The 20,250-nt window shown below is 44.2% G+C and overlaps 1 protein-coding gene across 2 annotated transcripts in view; it reads right to left on the reverse strand.

The window, feature by feature from the left end:
* MAPKAP1 (MAPK associated protein 1) overlaps positions 1-20,250 on the reverse strand; it is a 214,488-nt gene that overhangs the window by 58,558 nt on the left and 135,680 nt on the right. The window lies entirely within an intron of this gene.

A 20,250-nucleotide genomic window follows, 5' to 3' on the forward strand; every position in this document is an offset into this window, starting at 1 on the left:
AGAGAGATAAGATGGGGAACGAATCTCACTTCTCAGAGTAAATAAATAATCAATACTCATCTAAATGTAAATGAGAAAGTATCCCCCTCTGATAACAGGGCTCTTATCAAAGAACCAATTTTCCCACAGACAGTGCGGCCTCTACCAAATCACCATCACTCTACCCAGGCCTAATGGCTAAAAATGGTCACTAAATTGAACCGATCACCAGAGATCAACTAAGTTCGGGCTACACGGCTACTCTCAGACCCCAATGTTTGGGAATGCAATTCTGCCCCCATTAACTTTCAAAAGCAATGAAGAATGCATAGGTCAAGGAAGATGGAAGACGGGCGATAAAGCAAACTCAAGCCCTCTCTTTTTCTTTTCTTTAAAAAAATCACAAAAGCAAATGCAATAAATAATTTCAAAAACTGCAAGAGAGAGACTTGTTAAGGTTGCGTTGGATCAAAAATTAGATAGATACACATTTTCTGTATAAGTAATTTTTTTAAAAAGTATAGAAAGATGTGGGTTAAATCTTACATGCAATAGGACACCAAGTCCAATCCACAGGAAACTAAGTGCAAAGGAATTCTGTGCGCGAGTTCTGCTGCACATGGTGTTATGGAAATAATGCACATGAAAGGCTCTCAATGCTCCAAAGAGCTACATCAATGCAAAATACGATTTTAGAATATGAACAGGTCACCCTTTTCATCCAATGGGTCGTCAAAGCAGCTAATAATAATATGAAATATAGAACAAGTCAAAAAGCCTTGGGGAAAGACAAGTGTTCGGTTTGGTCTGTAAGGGCTGTAGGGATGGTCCCAATCTTACCTCTTGAGGAAGGGAATGCCATAGTTTGGGGATGGTAAGGGGAAAAAAAATCCTTCAACTGCTTTCAGTCAACCGAATCTCAACCAGGACTTGTTCTTATGGAAAAGTGCCATGCATGGACCTCAAAATCCAAGAAGGCTGATACAGGTGAATTAGGGCTTCCAGGCTCCATCTCCCAAATCTTCAGGAATTTCCCAACCAGCAGATGGCAACCCTAAGGTGAATACAGATAGCCCATCTGTTTATCTTCACTGCACTGCAACAATCCTGTTCCAGTATAGATCTGGAGATCCACACCTTGTTCACACACACAAGGAACTCAGCTGGGTTTCTATGAACAGAGTGGTGAATTTTATTTTCCACAGACAGTAAGGCCCTGTTGGTGTAGCATAGACAAGGCAGGTATCCCATCCATCTGCAAGGTCTATTGGATCAGGGAAGAGTAGGCTCTCCCCACCCCACCCCCAACTGTACAGTAAAGTCTAAAACCAGCAAAGTCTCCAACCATTTCTGACCTGTGAGGCCAACATTCTTTGAGTGATCAGGTTCTTCCCCGTGACCCAAAGAAGCCTGTCAAATAATCACTGTTCTTCCTGGCCACCTAAGGTCTTTCTGTGGTCTTCAGTTATTCATATCTGGGGGTGGACTAGAAGCCCTAAGTGTATACACTGAATCTTTACTCCCAGGGCCAAGGATGAGAATCAAGCAGTCTCTGAAAGTCGACAGGTCATGCCACTGGCCACTGTAACTATCCCAGAGACGTTTCACTTTCTCAGTCTGGGTAATTCATGGCTGAGGCAAACTAGCAGGTTAGTCCTCTGTACCTCCAGACTGCCCACCTGCTTCAGCTACCAGCCAAGACTTGGCCAGCATGTCTGACAGACAGCTGATCAAGTACCCCTTTGTATGCAGTTAGTTTATAACATTATCAAAAGAAGATAACTATAAAGAAGACAGGAATACAGTTTAAAATTTTAAAAGCGAGGTGGTGGAACAAAAGAAGGGTACATATGTCAGTGACATTCCATGCCTCCTGAATGTAATGAGTATACTTAGCCCTCATTGATCTTCCTCCTCTCTTAGAAATATTTTTCTGAATATCTAGGGAATCCCTTGAGTACGCAGAATTCCCTGTTTTCTGCTGGTGGTACTGTTTCATTGCCTTACTGACCACAAAACTTGTTGTGAGAAAGAGTAAACTGGGGACCTGCAACATTTGTGGGGAAGGAAAATCCCATCCCTCACTTTCTGTCTCTCTGGAGTTCATTATCTACTTTTCCTGTCATCTAACTTTATTCTCTACTCTTTCTCCCTTCCCACTACAATCAGCACTTCTTCCACCAATTGCTGCATTCCTTCCCCACTGCTATTCCCCCCCCCAAAAAAAATCTGTAATCATTTCAGGGTTTCTCAGGCCAAGCTTCTGTGCCTCAGTTGCTAGGCAACCCCGAAATGCTGACTGTGATCTTGCAAGATTTTGTGAAATCATAGTTTGAATTCTCTATGGGGAGGTTAATCCCCCTAACTTGTTTAAACTTATGATTTTTCTGTATTTCCCAGTATCTGTATATGGCCCCAGTATGTATACACAATCTGCACTATGAGGTCACTGTTGAGAATTAGATATAAAGAATAGCCAGGAACCTGAAAAAAATTGCTGGGAGAAGTGTGAAAAGACTGGAAATTTGAAAATTCTCACTCTATCATCAAAATCTCTCCTTCAGGAATGTCTAAGTTCTCAGGGAACCTGAGCAGACTAATTTCCCTTTAGCTTTAATTTTTCTCCTTTAGCTGACTCTCAACATTCCATCATGCCTAGAGCATTCTGAGATCTCATTAGTCCATTTTTGCTTTGCTTTTCATTAATTCACAGGATCATATTTTTCTGCACCTGAGGAGACTCCTAAATACATAGAGACTTTTGTGCTTGGCCTGGTAGCACTGTTTTTGTGACTGACATGGAGCCCAGCCAAGATACTATTAGATCTAGAAAAGATACACACTAAGCATTGTTGACTGCATTTATCCCTTATTCCCTTTATACCCTGTAAGCTACTTGGAGCTGGTGGGACATGTCTCTTGCTTCTGTTACTTAGCACAACAGAATGTGTGTGTGGGAGCAAATTGTGCATACAGTTTGGGTTAGAAACATTTACAAAGGAATCTGTTATGACTCCATGAAAGAAACCTAAGCATTTGTTCATATAATTAAAAGCTCCAATTATGCAGGGAAAACAGGAATATTTTTATGTAATGTTTGATTGTGTAAATCCAGCTATTGGAATTTTGAAGTAAAGGGCATTTGAAAAGACGGAAACAAACCCAATCACTGATGTTTGCAATCCAATCTGTTTTCTCTTAACCTGCGTGGCGGCATTACCGAATTGTACGTACAGTTTATCTGTCGCATTCTGCAGAAATACAGATGGTTTCCGTGGAAATAAACAGTCATTTATTTGAAACAATTGTAAAAAAAAAAAAAAAAGCAGTAGAGTTTATGGAAACCAGTGGCGTAATGCATTCAAATAAATGCCAGAACCAGTTGACGGAGAGCCAAGGTGTTAAATCACACTGCTTAAGAATTCAGCTGCGGGAAACCGATAGTAAATCCAGACTGACAGAATTTCCAGCGATGGCAAAAGGGCCTTGACATCTAGTCTGGGACACTAAAACTACAGCAGTTCAAACCCATTTTACTTAACACCACCTTGACAGCTGGTGAAATTAAAGAATTTAGTCAAAATACACCTTTAAATAAATAAAAAAGGGGTCCCTTCCTTTACACTTATGCTTTTTGTACAGGGGGGAATAAAGCCAGTCAGTGCCACTCGCTGCCAAAAGCCCAGGCGCTGTTAGTACACAGATCTTGACTTCCTTATTTGTTTACAGGCTCAATTTATTTTAAAACAACAAGGTGCCCTGGAGGGGCGAAGGTGGGCATTGGAGGGGGGGGGGAAGAGTGCATCCACACAAAGGCTTCACTCATGTTGCTTTTCAAATGCATCTCACCAGAATGTGGTTCTGGTTGAAAAGTGGATGGTATGTTTTCGAAATAAAATAAATACACGTTTCTCAGTTTTCTTCTGAAATCCTTTTCCTGCTGAAAGTCGGGAATTAACAGCACAGGATGGAGAATCCTTCATTGCCTTGTGAGTCTGACAGTCTTCTCTATCACATTCACTATTCTTTCCAAGAACTGTGGGGCAGTGTGCATGCTTCTTCCCTACTCCAGTTTTGTTCTCCGAACAGTCCTGTGAGGTAGGTTAGGCTGAGAGCGCATGAATGGCCCAATGTCATCCCGAGCATGCTTCGGTGGGGAGGGCGGGATATAAATCCAATAAACCATAAACCGTATCCAGTGAGCTTAACTGCAGAGAAAGAAATTTGAATGGAGTCTCCCAAATACTAGTCTGACACTAACCACTAGGCAGAAGAACTTGTGAAGCACTGTGAAGTGGTGATGGCCAACTTGTATATTCTTGTGAGGGCAGCGGATGTCCACTGTTCTCCAGATAACAGTCTAGCCCAGGGGTGTCGAACTCATTTGTTATAAGGGCCAGATCTGGCATAAATGAGACCTTGTTGGGCCGGGCCATGTCAGGCCAGGCCACATGTGTGCCTATTTAAGATTAGGTAGCAGAGATATAAACTTTATAAAGGACACAGACAAACACAATTAAGTATTTTTTTTAGAAAAACTTAAATCATGCTTAAAACATTAGCACTCCTTGGTCTTAAGGGTGCTTTTTTTGTATCTCTCCCATGGGATCCATGGAACTGGGCAAAGGATGCTCTGGCTCTTTCCTTCCTTCCCCAAAGGACCAGGAGGGAGAGGAGCCTCAGCAACAGAAGGAAGAGAGGCTTGGCTCCGTAGCTCTGCTATGCGATTGAGAGAGCCTGGGAAAGCAAGTTCTCCCTCCCTCCCTAAGGGAGAAGCCTCAGCCAATGGAGAAAATAGTTTTTGCTCTGAGGTTCCTCTGCAATCGAGCAAGCCTTGCAAAGCAAGCTATGATGCAGAAGGAAACAAGAGATAGGGAGAAGAAAGCAGATGACAGTCAGTCGCTTGAGGGCCTAATTAGGCCCCCAGGCCGCATGTTTGACACCCTTGGTCTAGCTGTTGGAAGTGTAATTTCCTATGACGAGAGGTTGTCTTAACACTAAACAATAAGAACTTCACCGTTAGGAGGAATGCCCATTTGTAAGCCACATGTGAGACGGTAAGACTTTACATTCAAGCTGGGCTTGCAGGCAACAGCCCCACTCCCTGCTGCTGCCCACCTCCTGGCAACTGATGGCTAGAAGCACACTGTGATAGAAAGAGAAGGGCAGGGTTCCTTTGACAGAAGGTTTCTGTAAACAGCACCATCACAAGATGATCTTCAGAATAGAACAAACATGCCTTAGGAGATCTATACATTTGGGGTGGGGGGGGGGGGAGAAAGACCTCTCCCTCCCATCATACATCCCAACTGCTCCAAAGAAAGGGCAAAACCTCTTCACCAGGAGCAGTTCCCTTTGATCGCTGTCAGTCTGAAGACAGCACAAAGCCACCCTGATAGCTTGGTGCAAAGCAGCTGTTTCCATTTCCAGGGCAGGTTTTTGCCTTCCTCCCAAACTAAGCGCGCAGAACACTTCAACGAACAACTATTGCCGTGTCGTATGGAAAAATACAGGTCATGTCTATGAAATGTTGGCTGGAAGAAACTGTTTATAACAATCTGATGTGAGCAACATTTTGGTCTTAAAAGGACCGAGTATTAATCCTGGTTTGGCAAATGAATATGCAGCTGGGAACAGCTGGTTAGCATGACTGTCACACAAAAGATTTTCATTTATAACCAGGTGAGCCAGAAGGCTAACCTCTCTCATTGCAAGGAGCATGAGAGAGGGGAAATGGTGGACTAGACAGAAGAATGTTCATGTTGATACCTCATTTCTGAGGGGTTCAAAGTTGTGGTCTGGACTGACTTCAGGGTTCTGGAAGGCCTTGTACAAGAGATCACCAGTAAGACCCTTTTAACCTGCAAGGGGCAATGGGGGTAGGACACACAGAGATGGCACCCAAGAGTCTTACACCAGATGACCCCTGGAAGGAAGCAAAGGTCTGTGCTTAAAGGACATCACCGTTCACTTTTAAAGGTGTGACAAAAGGGTCATTTCACCATTCTCAAAACCAGTTCTTTAAGAGTATGGGGAAGTAAAAAACTTCTCAGTGCATTTGGCTCTTCCCATTTTCCACAGACCTGCCCCCCCCCGAAGACGTCCCCCCCTGACAGTTTCAGAACCCTGATATTCGCTTTACCTGGCTGTCCTCTGGAGTATCTTGTGGATTTAGAAGGAGAGTTGTCTGCAGCAAATATCAACCCAGGAGGGATTATCTACACTATTAAGTATGCTGCTAGTCATTATCATGCTGGAATAGCCAGCATGTTACCAATGTCACACACCTTATGTCTCCTTTTTGGAGCAGATGACAATGGCCATGCAATTCAGTAGTTTAAATTGGGTTGCCTCTATAAAACCTGGGCTTCCCAGCAATGCCAGTTATAGGTTTTAGGGGGCCCTCGGCGGAGAGTTCCCTGGGCCCCCCCTCCACTCCTCTGCTATCGCCAGGTACTCATGCCCTTCCTCCCACCAACTTGGGTGTCCTCCCCTTGTCTGCTCACAAGTCCTCCCGCTGCCTATGCTCACAGCTGCCTGCAGACCTTTCTCCAGTGGCATCAGGCAGTGCACACAGTAGGGAGCATGGATGGTGTAGTGCTACCAAATTACTGGGCAGTCACAGGAGATGCTGGCAGCAGTTGTCCCAGCCAGAAACCCTGGGCCCTGGTAGCTGACCCACCTCTGGGTATGTTGACACTGGCCCTGCTTCCCAGCTGCCACTCTTCCATCATTTAATCATACCTGCTCTGAATTTTAGAAATGAAGATGGAGTGTGGTAATCAGGACTTTGAAATCCCAAGCCTCTATGATTTGCAAGATGTGACCACAGCAGGCAATAATGCGGTTGTGAAGAGTCCAGCCAAGTCAAAGGCTGAGCAAAAATTCTTGCCCCATCCAACGTGGCACCCTGTTTTGTAGCCTACAAATAGGACTCTCACACCCCAAGCGATTTCTCTCAGTACATAAAAATGGCCCCTTGCTTACCAGCAGCAGCAATTGCGTCTACTGCTGAAGCAAGGCAGTGTGTGTGTGTGTGTTTTTTTTTAAATCTATTCTTTAAAAGCAGGTGAGTGGGAAAGCAGTGCTGCCATTCCTCTATTTTAGCCTCATACTAGCCTTGGGGGATTGGAGAACAGGTGCCTGACAGAGAAAGACAGCACAAATGCCAACGTAGAAGGAAAGTAAAAATGATCAAAAGAGGTAAGGAGGGGGCAAGTCATTATGAAATCCCCCCCACCCCACCCCATGCCTAGGAAGCTTATATTTTTGGAATTTAAAAGTTGACAACGTTAGGAATCAACATGGAGGAGGCTGGGGCTAACGAAGAAGGAAACACCTACTGGCCCGACACCCCTGTTGGACTGCAAGGAAAGTTTCTTCTTGAAAACTTCTCATGGCTGTAAGTCAAGCAGTGTCATTTACAAGGTTAGGATTTGGTCCAAATCTTTAAAAGATTGATAAGACCTATTTGTATAATGGAAAGCTGGAAGAACTCTTTAAAGGCAACGACTTTTAAACGGCCAGCCTGGTATTTTTATGGGAGAGAAATTCCATTTCATCTTGGAACGGCAGTCGCCTCTTTAGCTAAATTGAATGCCCTTTCTGCAATGCTGGATTGTAAAAGGTACGCCTGCCACAAAGCCAATGCCCCCCCCCACTATCTCCCCCCCCCCCTCAAGAATACTCAAATGACTGACTCAAGAACATTTTAGAAGAGTTAACATCAGCCAGGAGCAACAGTGGGCTGATGAGTTCAACCATTGACTTGAACGACAAGCGGCGCAGTCTCTAAGACAGAGAATAGGAACTTGTTATGATTGTGTCCAGCAAGGACTCGAACCAGAAACCTCCTGGTCTGTGCCATTGCAGGCTCTTGTGGTGAGCCACTTGGAATCAAAATGGATGATTTTGGGGAGGGGATTTTTTAAATCTCCCCCAGCCTTTGTTTTGAGCAAATGAGAGCTCAGCCACAGCCAACACCAGATTCTGTTAGGCTCTGCTCCCTGTGATTCCCCAGGATCCTTATCCTTCCCCAGGTGCATCCCATCTGAAGCTACAGAAGGAAAGATGGTGATGCAATATTGTCCTCCCATCTTCCAGCAAGACCCCATCTTCATCCTGGATAAAAATGCTTCCAGATGAGTCTGGGTTCTTCACCTAGACCACAGCTACACACTGGCTCCTGGAGGTGAGCTCAGAGTAGGACTCCACAATTTGTGGCTGACTGAGTCGATTCTAGCTGTTAGACCCATTCAGTGGCCTTACTGAGGCTTAATAAAACTCATGTTTTTGATGCCTGTCTGGGAGGGGTGTTCACCACTTGGAAGTCCAGTGTATAACTGCTGGATGCATGAGGCTTGGCAGGTCACGAGCTGTATAGTTTGCCTCTAAGCTCTCCTCTCCACCAGCGATGGGAAATGTAACCTGCTGGGATTGCCTCCAATGTGGTCAAAACTCACCAGGAACCCCATTCCTCAGCCAAGCGCATCTCCTCTCCTCCTCGCTCTCGTTTGCCAGACACGCCGCTGAGCACGCAATAGGTTAACTATACAGAAGATAAAGTACGCTGCTTCTTTATTTTTCATTACCATAAGAAAACATCCATTACATTTTCTATTTTATGAACGCTCATCGGGGGAATCCATTACAACAAGAGCAATTGCATTCGGCTCTCCCGCGGCAAGCAGAAAAGGAGGGGGGGGGGACAAAAATAAATACCGAAAGAAAAGGAGGAAGACGCGGCGGCTGGCTTTGAGGGGGTGATGCTGAGACAAGCCCTCCGAAAGAGAGAACCAAAAAGAGAGAGAGAAAAGAACCCCCAACAGATCTGCATAGGCATCTTCTGATTTATCCAGCTTGACTTCAACTAATTAAACATCTGCCTCAACAATTTCCTCAGCAGATTTATCATCTGCATTCGGTGACAATGACTGTTTGTTACGGGCCCCTTCCCCCCCCCCCCCCAGCTCTCCCCCCACAAAAAAATCTTGCTAACATTCACAGAAACTTCTCCCTGTTCTTGTTTGGGTATGTGACAGGAAAATGATACAGTATTCCCATTAACCCCCCGCTGCTGTCCTTTGCGCAACTGTTGTTCACCATAGCTGTCCTGCCAGCTGAAGGAGGAAAATTTTAAAAAACTTGTCCTTTACAAAATAAACTGGGGGCGACTGCAAATAGCTTTGGGCTCCCAGTCCAATCAAAGAAAAGCTGGGGATCACCTTAAAAACCTTGAAGTGACCTGACCTCTTATGGAGTACCTCCCCACATCTGTACAATCCCACCCTCCACCTCCACAATACTGTCAATTCTGCAGGGCCTGCAAGAAAGAATTGTTTAGGCTGGCATTTAACATCTAATGGGGAGACGGCCACCATTCCGCCATCCCACAGCATTGGAAATTGAACTCATCTCAACAACCACGCCATCTGGATTCCAGGGAATGAAACTAAAACTGAACGAAATCTTCCTGAAATGTATATCGTATGAATTGTTTTTAATGATTTTATAGTGATTTTATTTTGTGTTATGTTGTTTTAACTGTTGTTAGCTGCCCCGAGCCTGTCGGGGAGGGGGGGGGGGAACGAGGCGGGATACAAATGTAATAAAATAAATAAAAATAAATAAATAAATTTAAGTCAATAGCTTTCAATCCGGGGAAGCTCAAGAATGTGACCAGGGGCTTCTCACTGATTACTAATGGCAATAAGGGTTTCTGACAGTCAGCCTGGTTAGCAGGTGCAGCCCCAGATGACCGTTCCATGTGTTTCTGTTGTGCAGACCCAACCCAAGCAGAACAAGGACAAACCGGCCTGGCCAATGTTTGCAAGAAGTGATTTGTGCACAAGAAATTCAGAATGGACTAAAGGACATACTTATTTATTCAACTAATATGTGGAATTCACTGCCAGTGGATGTAGTGACAGCATGGATGGGCTTAAACAGGGGTTAAGACCGATTCAAGGAGAAGAGCTCTATCAGTGGCTACTCGCCATGGTAACTGAAGGGAACCTTCATATACAGATAGATAAAGACGGATAAGCTGTGTTAAGTCTGTCTGTAGCAGCAGAAAAGAGCAAGAGTCCAGCTCTTATCATATACAGAGGCAGAAAACCTCTGAACACTAGTGCAAAGGCATAGCATCAGGCAAAGGCCTTGGCCTCCATGCCCTGTTTATTGGCCCTTTAGGACATCTGTTTTGGCCAGGGGTCGCTTTGTAGAAAAATAGGGATGGAGCTCATCCAGGGATTGTTATGCAGCTACACCTATTATTCAATGGACAAGGGGTGGGGAAGGAAGGTGGAACCCTCAGAAAGGTTCAGGAGCTGCACTCTTGTGAGCTCCCGTTGAATCCGAAGCCTGGTTTTGGCCATTGTGCAAAACAGGATGCTGGGCTAGATGGACTACTGGTCTGATCCAACAGGGCTCCCCAAACCCAGGATTCTCTGCCAATCTCAGGAATACCATAGCAGGCAACTCAGCATGGAAAATTCTCTGGAGGTAGGAAGTATGAATGTACCTCTTTGGTCACCATTCATTTTAAAAAGCTGAAATTTTTCAGGGCACAGAGTAGGCCTTTCTTTGTAGTAGCACTGTTACAGGGCAAATTCTCTGTCCAAGCCAAGGAGACCTGCTAGACCACGCCCTGAGCCTGCTTCGGCAGGGAAGGGCGGGGTACAAATAAAATTTATTATTATTATTCCCTTTACTGTTTCTGTGGACTAGTAAAGACCTTTTTTCCCTTCCTTTCTACCACTGCAGACAATAACTGCCTTCTGTGCTATTCTTAGTACGTGGGTACTTATTTCTCACTTAATACCTTCCTTTTATCGATTTTATTACTTTAAGTAATTTGAAAAATCTGTTCCAGGTAGAAAAATGACTAAAAGAGATGCTGAAGCTTAAGTATGTCCCCTGAAATCCTCCCCACTGCATGCAAAGTGGCCTCAATTAGTGTGTCAAGGAGAGAAAATGCACAGATTCAGTGGCACCCAGATCTCCAGGTACAGAGGAATGCCACTTAGCAAACATATCATGTGGCAGGTTTAAGCAATAACATGGTATACTACATTGGGAACTCCTCTGAGAATGGATGGTGGTGGTGGGGGGAGTTAATCTGTCCCTAGTTATCCCCTCTCTCCCCCACTGGGGAGTTTCATAACAACGTTCAAATATATTCATATCAGGTTTACTTTGACCAAGAAATCGAAACAGAAGCCACTGAGAACTGATCTATCCACCCTCTGTAGAGCCCCAACATAGCCTTTCCAGAACAAAATGCAGCAAAGTGAGATGAGAACGCTGCAAAGATCACATGGAAGACCATACCTGGCACAGGGTGCAGACTGGATTAGATTGTCTATGGGGCAACAGATATGTGAACTTTTTGAGTAGTTCCCATTAAGGTCAGCTGCCTTTCAGTATACAGGGCACGTCTTTATAAAGGAACACTTGAAGAGGACCGCCGCTTAGTCTCAATTCTCTGCCCATTCAAACACATTTTGGCAGCAGTAGTGTTTTGATGAATGGTGGATTTTAGAAAGATCTATTCCAATAGAATTAAAATGATTTTCCATCACAGTCACAGCGTTTTCCATGAAAAAAGGTCATTATCCATTTGTACGCCCATTTATTGACCCCCCCAATGTAATAATAGATCTCATAAATTGCAAAGCAAAGACTTACTCAGCTGTAGTCATTTTTAGCAAAAGTAACTTCTAATAAATCTGTAGCGATTCCCCCTCCCCCGATAATGGACTCCACCCAACACAAGGAACATACAGCAATCTCCAGAAGCCTACACCAAAACCCATACTTTTGGACACTTGGCCAGTGCATGGCTCAGTACACTGCTTTATTTTTTCAGACTATCAACTGCATTTCAAATACCTTTTCATTTAAAACTCTGAATTATGCCTTGCAATTGCATTTCTGTTTCTCAACATAAGCTGCTTTTTCAGTATCCTATACTGAAAAAAGGAGGTGGCGTCCCAGTGCTCAAACTGCGTACCTCTTACCCTGTGCACTGGTGTCTCTTTGTGGTTACCCACTGAAGAGAAAATACATGAGACGACAACTACTTTGAAGGGGCTCTAAAAGGTAAAAAGGTGCAAGCATCAGTCGTTTTCGACTCTGGGATGACGTTGCTTTCACGTTTTCACAGCAGACTTTTTATGGGGTGGTTTGCCATTGCCTTCCCCAGTCATCTATACTTTCCCCCCAGCAAGCTGGGTACTCATTTTACCAACCTCAGAAGGATGGAAGGCTGAGTGAACCTGGAGCCGGCTACCTGAACCAGCTTCTGCTGGGATCGAACTCAGGTCGTGAGCAGAGAGTTCCGATTGCAGTACTGCAGTTTTACTACTCTGCGCCACGGAGCTCTTCAGGAGCTCTTCAAATAAACCTCATGGTTCCTCTTGTCCTTTCCCTGGCTATAGATGCTTCCTTGCTTGTGTGGCTCTCTCACTGTATTCCAGATCCCTCTGCTTGTCAGCCTGTCTGTTCCTACCCGCTGCCAAGTACCCGTTCCTCTTCCAGTCTGCTAGTTCCCTAATCAACCTGCCCCACTCGCTACAGCCTCCCTATAGACACCTCCTGGGCTCAGATGTTGGAGTGCAACTGACTGTCTCACAAATGAGCTTCCTTAGGATTTGCCCCAGCCTTTCCTCTGACACCCTATGGGCCTGGCTGCCTACAGCCCATTTGGGGAACACACAACGTATTTTTATTTATTTAAAACATGCATTAGCTCCCTTTCTTCCTTACGATGCTCAAGGTGGTTTACAATATAAATTAAATATATAAAACAGAGTATATATAATACACAATACCGAAATTTAAAAACCACAATTTAAGACTACTTTAATCAAGTGCAATTGTAAACAAAACAATCTTCAGCTGCCTCCTAAAGACTGAAAGTGAGGGGGGCCAGACTGTTCCATTATCATAGGGCTGGCCCCAAAAAGGCCCTCTCTTGTGTACCCACCAAACAAGAGTGTTTGATTTATGGGACAGTCAGGAGAGCCTCTTCCTGTGATCTTAATTCCAAGGGAGGAACACATGGGAGAAGGTGGTACTTCAGATACCCCATGTAGGACAAGGATGTCAAACATGTGGCCTGAGGGCTGGATCAGGCTCCTGCAAGCAACTCAGGCCTGCAAGCAACTCATCTACTTCCTTCTCTCTCTCTTGCTTCCTTCTGCATCACAGCTTACTTTGCCAGGCTTGCTCGACTGCGCAAAAGCTACAGAACAAAGCCTCTATTTTCTCCATTGGCTAACTTATGTGCAAAAGCTTGCAATGCCCAGCTATTTAATGTTTTCCCCTTGGTCTTAGGCTCAAAACATTGAACATGAGATTGTAATGAATGTCAATAAATCAAAAGTACGTTTGGAACTTAAAGACACACACCTAGACAACACCTGAACAGCATACTCAAGATTGCTATGGCATAGACATTGTTTCCAGATTCTGATGTAATAATTCAGCGCAGGAAGTGTTAATCATCAGAAACTTTTAGATAAATAAAATATTGCAAGACTGCTAATGTTTAAGCATATTTTCAAGGGGTTTTTTTTAAACCCCTTTAATTGTATTTGCCAGCGTCCTTTATAAAGTTTTTTTTATCTCCGCTACCTGGCATTACATTTTATGGCACAGCCCAGCAAGGTCTCATTTATGTCAGATCAGAGCTGGGTATCCCCTGCATATTGATGAGACTCCATCCCAAACCTCTTAATGACCTCTCTCAGGGGCTTCAGGGCCATGGGGCCATGGGGCAGAGCAAGAATCCCCTAGCACTGACCCCCCCCCCCCGTCAAAAGACAGGACTCAAACCGCTGTAACACAGTGCCTCCCGGTTCCAATACTGAGAGGTGGCAAAGTAGGATAGTATGGTCAATAGTATCAAATGCTGCCAAGAGATCCTGAAGAACTAGTAGGATATTTCCCTGTCTAGTTCTGGGTAGAGGCCATCAACCGAGGCAACCAAAGCAGTGGCCTGAAGCCAAACTGAAGTGGGTCTAGAAAATTCATCTCTTCCAAGAGCCCAAATTTTGCAGATGGACATTAGCTGTCAGATGAGGACAGGAAGAGTGCAGCACTAAGGCGAGAATCACTCTGGGAAAGAGTATCATACCACAGGAAAGATGTGCTCCATTTTTACACCACAGGGAACTGTCGGACTCCAACCCTCGCTCTCCCATCTCAGCACTGACTGCCCTATCCTTTCGCTTTCGTGTCCCAACCTGTGAGGTTGGCTTTTCTTCTACCAACAGTGCACTTTATTCTTTTCTTTTCTTTTTTTTTTTAAAAGGGACTTTCACAGAACTGAATCCCAAGGTTCCATTTGTCACTACAGACTCCATCTGTCACTGCTAACCTCATGCTTGAGGAGGTTGGTAAAGGTTGGTGGCAACAAGGTCCGTAATGGCATTTTTATACAAAAGTCAAAAAAATAAAAAAGAGCAAAGCTTGGGAAGGTCACTGATTCACAAAGGTGACTTCGCAGGAGGGAGGGAAGGAAGGAAGGAAAGAAATACACTATGGTTGTAAGTCACAACTGCCATCTGTGTATTTAAAACTTAAGCAGGTAGACGGCAACATCCAGGCATCATACTGTAAAGGCTATTAATGCCACCCAACAAGACCTAACAGTGATCGCCTGACAATGCAGCCTTTTCTTAAGTCAGGCTATTGGTCCATCTAGTCACATATTATCTATTCTGATGGGCAGTAGTTTTCCAAGGTCTCGGGCCAACATCCTCCTTTTACTTGGAGATACCAGGGGGTGAGCCTAGGACCTTGTGCATATAGGGCACTTCAGGACCAAAGAACTGCTTTGGCTGGCGCCTCCTAAGAAGCTTTCTAGTCCAGCATCCTATTCTTGACAGTGGCTGGTCAACCGTCTTCAAGAAGCCCACAAGCAGGGCATGAAGGCAACAGCCCTTCTCATGTGTTGCCCCCCAGCGACTGGCACTGCCTTTGAATAATTAATGTTCCATTTGGCTAAATACCACTGACAGGTTCATCCTCCATGACTTTGTCTAGTCCTCTTTTTAAAGCTGTCTAAGCTAGTGGTTGACTTATGGCAGTGAATTCCATTGTGTCAAGAAGCGTGCAAAGGAAGCCAACAATGGAATGGGGTTGATACTCAGATGAAAGCACAGCCTAATTGCCTAAGTGATCAAAATGGACATTTCTGATCCATTCAAAAGAGCAGAAAGCTGCAGCTTTGCAATGTGCTGCAGCCTTGGAGAACCCATAGCAAAGCTGATGAAACTCCTGTCAGGAAGAGGGCAGAAACATCATTCTTTGAGGAGTTCACTCTGCAGTTTCCATATGTGGGGACTGAGCATGTGCATGCACAATTCAGGTATGTGTGACTGTATAGACTGCCCCTTTAGGAACAAAGGTCCGTCCACATGTTACCCTTTCCCTCATTTGCTATTACCCTGAGGCAAGGAGATGGTTCAACGGTAGAGCACTAGGTTTCCATGCAGACAATCCCAGGTTTTGATCCCTGACTGATTTTATCAATGTTCAAAAACAGCTGTTGCTCTAGTTCATTGGCTGGGTCTGACTAGCTGGATTCCACTATTAAAAGATTTCCACAGACTTCCAGTTTGTTTCCAGGATAAATCAAAGGTCTGGCCGTAGCCCTGGAAGCTCGCAATGGCTCGGGAAGAGAATGCCAGAAGGACTGCCTGAAATCTAAGATAATCTTCAGATACCCTGTTCTGGGATCATATACATGGGGGAAACAAACACTGACAACCTTGCCCACTGCAGCCTGAGGATACAGACATCCAGGGATTGTCGCTACTGCTGGTATTCATCTCAATCCAGTGGTCAATGTCTGGCTTATACATTTGGCTTGGAAATGTGTATTATTTCTTTAGTAAAAAGGTAAAGGTAGTCCCCTGTATAAGCACTAGTCATTTCTGACTCTGGGGTGATGTTGCATCACGACAGACTTTTTACGGGGTGGTTTGCCATTGCCTTCTCCAGTCATCTACACTTTCCCCCCAGCAAACTGGGTACTCATTTTACCGACCTCGGAAGGATGGAAGGCTGAGTCAACCTTGAGCCAGCTACCTGAACCCAGCTTTCACCGGGATCAAACTCAGGTCATGAACAGAGAACTTCGTCTGCAGTACTGCAGCTTTACCACTCTGCACCACGGGTAGTAGGTAGACAGAAAGACAGGCAGGCAGCTAGCACTAGACATAACTTGACGGTCATTTATTTAATTACTTCATTTATACCCTGCCTTTCTCCCCAATGGGGAACCAGAGTGGTTTCCATCACTCCGTCCTCATTTTATGGTCACAACAATCTTGTGAGGTAGGTTAGGTGGAAAGGGTATGATGGGCCCAAGGTCACCACTCTGTGGCAGAAGAGAGATTTGAACCTGGGTCTCCCAGACTGTAATGTGACACCTGAATTACCACACTGGCTCTCAAAACTGTTCTAGTATTTCCAAAACAAACCCAAAATCAGAAATTACTACATGCACAACACAAGACACATCAATTGTCTGAATGATCTGAACACAGGTCATTGTTACATCTTATTGTGTGAAATGGAAAACATCAAATCATAACCCCCTAACATCCCAGTCACCCCCTGGCGTCAGTGAAGCCAGAGGGAAGGCAGGCAGTAGTCAGGCATTGCCCACTTCTGACCTCAGTAAGAACCCTCTTCTCATGTACCTTAAAAATTATTTTAACACAGGCACACTTTCGCAGCCGATCTTGGTTTTGGCTGAAAAATAAGACAAAATACAGTAAATAAATAGAAGTCAGTGCTTCAGGATAAAGCACTTGCGAGAGAGTGAGCCAGCCGCTTACTGGCAGAAGGGGGGTGGGATTATTTAGCATTTGTCAAAAATGTACCACAATGCTCTCTTGGCTTCCCAGTAAACATACTTACTGTAAACATACAGACCCTCTTATATCACTCATGCACTTTATCTACCGCCTTTCCAACCTGCAGATCCAATGAATTAAGCTTTGCTGATAAAAACTGACATCATCTAGGGGCCTAAGCATCAATTTTCTCTGGGCTCGGGAGGAACTTGTACCCCGCCCCCCCCCCCCCCCCGGATCAGTCCCACACCACTCCCACATGAGCTCATTCTCAGGAGTAAAACCTCCCTCCCCCAGTTTTCTACTTTATTGCTAAACTTAATAAATATACCAGAGGTTGTTGGATCTTACTTGTTAGCAGCTGTAGATGGGTTGCTTATTGTGATTTTAATTATTTTAACTGTATTTGCTGATATAATGACCTTTATGCCTTGCAAGTCTTGGCTAAGAGCATCTGTGAGAAGTAAATGTTCAATAACAATAATAACGGGTTTACAGCTGGGTGAGGCTTCCTCGACTCCCAGGCCTTGCTAAAGAATGCAATTTCTCCTTAACATTTGACCGCTGGTGCCACAATATGTCAATAAGGCACCATTTCGCCCCTTAAGCTGCTATAAACAAATGTGGCTTCTCTTCTGAAGCACACAAATCTTTCCATTCAGGCCAGATCATTGTGTTATCTCAAAAGAACCTTCTCTATCTGGGTTTGGTTCTTGGGTCGGAGGCTTCAGCTGTTTTAACTGGACATTTAATTTTTTTTAAAAAAACAAACCCTCAATCCTAATTGCTAGAACTGGAGCAGGTAGAGAAAAAACAACATATAAAGATTCCAGCATCTCCAGCAATGTAAGGCTTCCCTGTGTTACATAGCCAAGAAAATTAGCTTAATTAAATGTCATGAACACATCACCTAAACTGAGAAGCTGCAATAATCATTTTTAGGTTGCTAATTGCAAGCAAACTATCTCCCTTTATTTTTTTTTAAAAAAACCCTGAGATCTCTAATAACCAGGGCACAATTTATACAATTTCCTATCTAATGGGCACAGAGAGTTACTTGCCTAAGGTTATACTGACATTTCGTAGGGGGGTGGGAAGGATGAATTTGGATAATCAAGGCATTCACATAATGATAGTTTTATTATGCACAAACACCTGGGTCTACAGTGTGCCTGGGAAGTCACTCCCACCATATGCCTAGGAAGGTGGTCCAGGGAAACCGAAGCAACTTTTCGAGGGGTTATCCAAGAAGTCAGAGTGAAACAGACAAAACATTTTAAGAGTGGTGGGGGTGCTTTTAAACTAACCTGAATATATTCCACAGAAAAGTACCATTGCCTGTACAAGGAAGCTTCTGAAAAAGAAGTTTTGCAAGCATTCAGCATATTTCAGTCTAAACCAGGGAAAAGAGGGAGTTGCTGAAAGTGCAACGACTAGCACCCGTAATGCCACCAGAAAGTCTCCTCTCCCTGCCCCACTAATCTCTGTCTTAAAAGAATCTTTAAAAGTTCACAACTGTTTTTAAGAAGATCAAGGGTGAATATGTACAGACATGTATGTACATACAAGTCCTACCCACAAATACACAAAGCATGAGGGATGGAAAGAATTAAGACTGATGGAATTTACCCTGCTGGCATGTGTGTGTATGGCAAGTTGGGCAGCTGGGATCACCTTGTTGGAGAAGTATCCAATGTAACTACTGTTTTCTATGTCCTCACCCACAGTGACAGAGAACTAGGCCACACAGACCCAAGAGTGGCATCTAATTTCACATCTAGGAGTGCTGGATGAAGGAACCTTTTTGCTGAAGGAAAAACTAGCCCCACTAAGTGCCTGAACAGAATACTAGGCTTCAAACTGTGCTGCTTCTAATCAACTAGGCAAGGGGGCAACTTAATAGTTCAGCTAAGCCAGCATTATACCTATTCCCTGGTATAAGAGAAGTTTGACCCCCAGGAAATAGAGAAAAAGTCACCTGGCAAAAAGTGAACAAAAGGGGGTGGGGTGGGAAAAGGTGTTGGGGGGAAGAGAGGAAAAAGCAGAACACCATTCATCGCAGCTAACGACTTGTTCATTATGAGTGATGATGGATAAAGACTTCTCACGCTGAGATGAAATCAAGATTTATATGCATTGTTTCCTCTCTCAACTTGTGGGAAGATCATCATCATCTAATTCTATCTCTGCGGCCAGCGATGGGCATCCGGAGAGCCGGTTATCAAACGGTGCAGTCAGCTGGCAAAAGCCGGAACGTGCGGCTGGCACATCTGGACTGAGCCGCCAACAGCCGAGGGTGAACGATGACGTCTGGCAAGGGGCCAAATTGCTTGCAGACGCTAGCAGGTTCTCCTCTACAACCGCCCCTTACAGCACTGTTCTTTTCTCTCTCTCTCTTTTTTTACGAGAATCAGATTTTCATTGCTTCATTCAATTGCTCTCTACTGCCATTTTTTACAGCTCTTATCGTTCCCCTGGAATATGGCCTTGAGACAGCTCATCCGTGTCCTTCGCTGTGTTATCTCTTCTAACTTTTATTAAAACTTCAGCTTTCATCTGAAGATAGCTAATTAAATCCGTGACAGATTATAGACTCGTTTGAAGAAGAAGCAAAAAAAAAATTGTGCTCAACTACTTTTTCTAAACAGAACCCTGGGCGGTGGAATTATGTTCTTTTCCTGATGCAGTTAAAACTAAAGGGGGAGAGGGGGTAAGGTGGGGGGGGGAGAGAATAAGGAGTGTTTCATTCATTTAACCAAGACAAGATGCTTATCTCCACCTAGTCTATAAGATAGGTTTATATTAAAGTTCTTTGTGGCGTGACAAGACCCTGTGCCATTTCTCACCATAATTATTTCCCGATGTCGGGAAGGATTTCCTCAGCCTTGGAGCTTTAAGGACATACCTGCTAATGTGGACAGAAAGCACAGTCCTGTAGTCACAAAATGAACTGCTGTTCTGCAATTACGATTTTAAGTCTTTTGCAAGAAGCAAGTAAATAAATAAATAAACAGAATCCTTACAGACCAATTCTGCACCTATTTATATGGAAGACAGTCTCACTGGGTTCAGCAGGGCATACTTCCAAGAAAAGGGATGTAAGTACTGAAACCTTAACTCTTAAGCATGTCATTTCTGAATGGCATGGACACTGTATACAGAACAGATGGGAATGACGTTGAAAACGTTTTGATCTGAGTCATGTGATTTACAAACATGAGAAGTTAAAATATGGCTCTCAGTGTTAGTTGAGAAAATGTTCTGTACCTGATTGTAAAAATGGATATTTGGAGCCAGATCAAACATCACGTTTTTCTAGAACACGCATTTTAACATATGCGTAAGGAATCACAACTGAGCTGTGGTCAAAGATATAGCTCTTTCAGAATGCTGAAATCCT

The sequence above is a fragment of the Heteronotia binoei genome, chromosome 12 (assembly GCF_032191835.1).
Source record: "Heteronotia binoei isolate CCM8104 ecotype False Entrance Well chromosome 12, APGP_CSIRO_Hbin_v1, whole genome shotgun sequence".
Lineage (NCBI taxonomy): Eukaryota > Metazoa > Chordata > Lepidosauria > Squamata > Gekkonidae > Heteronotia > Heteronotia binoei.